Source organism: Capsicum annuum, chromosome 12 (assembly GCF_002878395.1).
Source record: "Capsicum annuum cultivar UCD-10X-F1 chromosome 12, UCD10Xv1.1, whole genome shotgun sequence".
NCBI classification, from domain to species: domain Eukaryota; kingdom Viridiplantae; phylum Streptophyta; class Magnoliopsida; order Solanales; family Solanaceae; genus Capsicum; species Capsicum annuum.
The window spans coordinates 60,354,365-60,359,997 of record NC_061122.1 but is presented as its reverse complement, the minus strand read 5'-3'; positions in this window follow the sequence as shown (position 1 = coordinate 60,359,997).

Here is a 5,633-nt window from a genome sequence, read left to right as displayed (position 1 = left end):
ATGACGAAGGAACAGATAAAAAAATAATATTTGATAACAATGTATTTGATGAAATAAAAGGAAAAGAGTTAGACTTGAGTATAGAAAAAATATTTAAAATACCAACAATAAAAAATATATTTACTAGGAAAAAGGAAGAATATTACGTAGTAAGTCAAAAGGAACATGTAATAGACTGCAGATATGAAAAAAGTAAAGCTAGTATACCACTAGTAACAAAAAGGTTAATTAATAAAGAAATAAACGATATAAAAAGTAGAGGAGACCCAATAAAATATGTACACCTTGGAGGTACAGAGATTTTAATAAAAGCATGTTTTAGAGAAGGAATAGATACATCAATAGAATTATATTTAGCAGATGAGAGGATCATAAGACCTATAGAAAAAAGCATAATAACTGCGATTAAAGGAAATTTAATATACCAAAAATTTAAATTTATAATAAGTGCAAATTATTCAGTAGCAGTAACAGATAGAAATATAGATAAATCATTAGTATTATATTGGAAAATATCAGGAATAGAATTAACCCCAGGAAGTAAAATATTTACAGCAAGATGTAAAAATCTATATGTATTAACAACAAAACATAAAATAACGAGAAAAAATAAAATTAATAAAATACAAATAGAAAGTCCTTTTGAACAATTCGTAAAAACAATTGATAATAATGATTATAGTTACAGAAATATAGACATAGAAGAAGATTTAGAAATAATAAATGATAGAATAAGTACAACAAAAAGAATAGCTTATGAAAAACCAGAATCATCAAATTCATCAAAAAGAACAAGTTATGAAACAAGTTCAATAATTAATTTAAATCAATATTACATAACAGGAACAATAAACAAAAAAGAATATTTAATACTCTTAAATACAGGACAAAAAGAAAATTATATTGCAAAATATCTAGTAAAAAATGAGGAAATAAAACCTGATAACAATATATGCCCAGATCTACCAAGAAGCTTAATAAACACTAAAAATATAGTAGAAAAAAAATAATAGGAGTTAGAAAAATGAAAATAGAATTTGAAATAAAGGATGAAATGCAAAAAGCAGACACAATATTAGGAATTAAATGGCTAGAACAAGTAAAACCATACAATATAGAACATACACAATTATCTATAACATATAATAGGGAAAGATTATTCCTAAGAAGAGCTCTAACATGATATGAAAATATATGTATTAATGAAGATAGTAGTAGAAGGATATTATAGTAGATATTATACGCCTATGATAGATACTGGAGCAGAAGCTAATTTATGTAGATATAATTGTTTACCAGAAAGTAAATGGGTTAAATTAAAAACACCAATAATAGTTAAAGGATTTAATAACAAAGGAAGCTTAATTACTTATAAAGCTAAGAATGTAAAAAAACAAGTATGGGTAAAATATTAACAATAGAAGAAATCTATAATTATGAGCTAACATCAAAAGATATACTCTTAGGAATGTCGTTTTTAGATAAATTATACCCACATATAATAACTAGAACAGATTGGTGGTTTACAACACCATGTAAACAGAAAGTAAGAGCAAAAAGAGTTATTAATAAAATAAGAAAGAAAACTGATTGGATAAAAAGAAGTGAAAAAATTACACAAAAATTAGAAATTATAAAAAATACTGAAGATACAATAGAACTAGTCGTATTTTCAATAAATAAAAAGGAAATAACTATATTTTCAATAAATAATATAGAAATAATTAAGAAAAAATTAGAACAATTATATAGTGGAGATCTATTAAAAGGATGGGGAAAATATAAAACCACTATAAAAATTGAATTAATAGATAAAAATAACATAATAACCCAGAAACCATTAACATATAATTTTGATGATTTGAAAGAATTTAAAATGCATATAGAAGAATTATTAGAAAAACAATATATACAAAAAAATAATAGTAAACATAATAGCCCAACATTTATAGTAAATAAACATAGTGAACAAAAAAAAGGAAAAAGTAAGATGGTTATTGATTATAGAAATTTAAATGCAAAAACAATGACTTATAATTACCTAATACCAAATAAGATATTAAAAATAAGACAAATACAAGGATATAATTATTTTAGTAACTTTGATTGTAAATCAGGATTTTACCATTTAAAGTTAGAAGAAGAATCTAAGGAATTAACTGCATTTACGGTACCACAAGGATTTTATGAATGGAATGTACTACCATTTGGATATAAAAATGCACCAGGTAGATATCAACATATTATGGATAGTTATTTTAAACAACTACCTAATTGTATAGTATACACAGTTGATATACTATTATATACAAAGACCAAAGAAGAACATTTAAAATTATTAGAATAATTTACGGATATAATAGAAAAATCGGGAATAAGTTTAAGTAAAAAGAAAGCTGAAATTATGAAAAATCAGATAGAATTTTTAGGAAAGCAAATAGATAAAAGTGGAGTAAAAATGCAACAACATATAGTACAAAAAATAATAAATTCAAAATAAGAATTAGATACAAAAAAAAAAAAAGAAATTACAATCATTTTTAGGATTAGTAAACCAAGTAAGAGAATATATACCAAAATTAGCAGAAAATCTAAAGCCCTTACAGAAAAATTAAAAAAGGATGTAGAATATAATTATAATGAAGAAGATAAAAAACAAGTTCAGAAAATAAAAATACTTTGTAAAGAATTATCAAAATTACAATTTCCAGATGAAAATAGAAAATTTATATATATAGTAGAAGCAGTTGCTAGTGAATGTGGTTATGGAGGAGTACTTAAATATAGATATGAAGAAGAAAAATTAGAACACCACTGTAGATACTACTCAGGTACGTTTAATGAAACAGAAATAAAATGGGAAATAAATAGAAAAGAATTATGCTCATTATATAAATGTTTATTAGCATTTGAGCCATATATTATAAATAACAAGTTATTGTAAGAACAGATAATACACAGGTACGTTGGTGGTTAACAAAGAAAATACAAAATTCAGTTACAACAAAAGAGATTCGGAGACTAGTCTTGAATATATTAAATTATACATTTACAATTGAAGCAATTAGTATTAACAAAAATGTTATTGCAGATTACATATCAAGACAAAGTTACACAGACTGATATAATAGAAGATGATGCTTTAGAAAAGATATTCAAAACCCTAACTATGCTTTCAATGAAAGTGGACAGTATGGGTAATGAAATAGAAAAGCTAAAGACTAATGAAGATAAACTGAAGTCTATAGCTACAAATCAGATAACTCAGCAGTGCGCAGAGCTATGTCGATCGGAAGACATTAAAATTTCAGAGCTAAAAGGAGACGTTGGGCACTCCTTAAAACCCATAACGTTTGTCAATCTACTTTTGCAGGTACAAGCAAAGGAGTTATTGGACAAAGATACCAGAATATGAACTTAAATAAGACATTTGAAAAACCATTTACACAAAAAATGACCTCTTGAACATACCCCCACAAATTATCACATATCGAGATAGTCTGAACCAAGATAAAAATGTTTATAACTATACAGCCCAAAAATACATAGAGAATATGTACCGAGTACAAACTTTTCTAAACCTTAACCCCAGAGCTACAGATATCAACGAACCCAACACAAACTATATAACCCAAAGATTACAAGGTCACAACAAGCTAATTGCACTACCCAAAACTAACCGAAGCCTAATAAAAACTTGTTTTGACTATGGATTATTAAATACCATATATACCCAAGATGGAGAAGAACTATCAGCTATGGAAGAATTACAAAAAATATTCAACACCTATAAAAGGGTAACCAAAGAAAATCTATTTTATATAAAGTGTTATACTGCACCAGCAGGAATATTATATGACGAGATAAAACCAGTTATACAAGTTGTAAAAATAGGATTAACCAGAGATATGATTATACCAGAAGATATTGTGCAGCAACCAGAGATACCCAGAATTGAGATACCTGATTTTTATGCAAACAAACGACTTATTGGACTAGCTACAATTATTCAAGAACTAGCAAACAATTATACCAATGAAAATCGAATATGAAGCTATTATTCAAGAGATCATCAGATGATTTATTCAAATTCAAAAGAACTACGACAAACAGATATGGAAGATGTTAGACAATGGATAATGACATTACTAAACCCAGAAAAACAATCTACTGCAAGATCAATTAAGAGAGGATTTATTTTAGACGGATTATTGACAAAATATTGCAAGATAATTGGACACAAATATCCAGATCATCAATGTTCAAGATGTAATGGAGAAGATAATATTATCCCAGAAGTCTGCCTAGAATAAATGAATCAAGAAGATAAGCATGCCAGCTGGAAAGAAGATAGAAAAGCAGCAGATACTACAAAAAGAAGATATCAACGGAAGCAATAATGGTGATAAAAGATAAGCTATTAAATTGTGAAAGCGACATGTAACAAACTTTCACAATTTTCTACGTAACTTGTAAATTATTGTAAAGTTTTAGTTTTTGTCTTTTAGAAGACTTTTTTGGTAGATAAAGACTTTGTAGACTTTTTAGTCTAGTTTTTAGAATTTTTGTAAATATAGAATAGGACGTAAAGTCAAAAAAACGTGTAAAACATTAGTAAGGACTATGTAAATCATTCATTATAAATGAAGGCATCGAAGGCAGAAAAAGGGAAGCCTTCATGAGTTGAAGCACAAATACTCTCTCTTGTCCACAACAAATATTTTGCTTATTTATTAAAATAACAGGTATATTTCAATGGAAAAATCTATGGAGGAACAAAGCTTAGAATTATCAAAACTACCAGAACAGGTATATTCATTTACTATTATGAATAGCTAAATTCATAAATTCCTAACAATCATGATATGATAAAATAAGTTCATATTAGTTGCTTTATAGTAGAATTATTCGAAAAATAGCATGTTAAGAAGTTTATTAGCAAAGTGGAAAAGGAGAAAAATCCCTAAGAACTATGCCATCCTAAAGGTGAAACCGGTGAGGCAAGAAAGCCATGATAGAGGAGTAACCAAAGTAGAGGCGTTGTTTAAGGGAAAAGTATCCAGATTACCATGCTAATAGTGATCGAAAAATATGTTATTTAAGAATAATCTAGTATATAGCAATCTAAAGTGATCATATTTTGTTATGTGCATGATTGAAGGAAATATTTTAAAAATAGCAATTTTATGAAAAATGAATAATTATTTATCTAACGAAATGGTAGATAAATTTAAAATACTCATTTTATATGTACTTAAAGATATAGAAATAGTGGATATAAGAAAAATCATATTGAAAAAAATATTTGATAGATATTTTATGACTAGAATTAATTATATACCACACCTACCGAACTATTCTTATAAATACTTACATGCCAAACCCACACACTAACTATGATAAATTATGTATATTTAGAATTTTTGAAAAAAGATATGAGAAACATACAATTAGTAGAAAAACAAATAAAAGGAAATTTAGATAAATACATAGAAACTAAAGATGTAAAATATATAGAATTCCTTAATGAAAATATGCAAGAACTACTTAGACTAAAACAAACAACTGAAAAATATTATGAAAAAACATTTAATCAAGCCTAAATGACAGAAGATATTAAAATACTTGTTTTA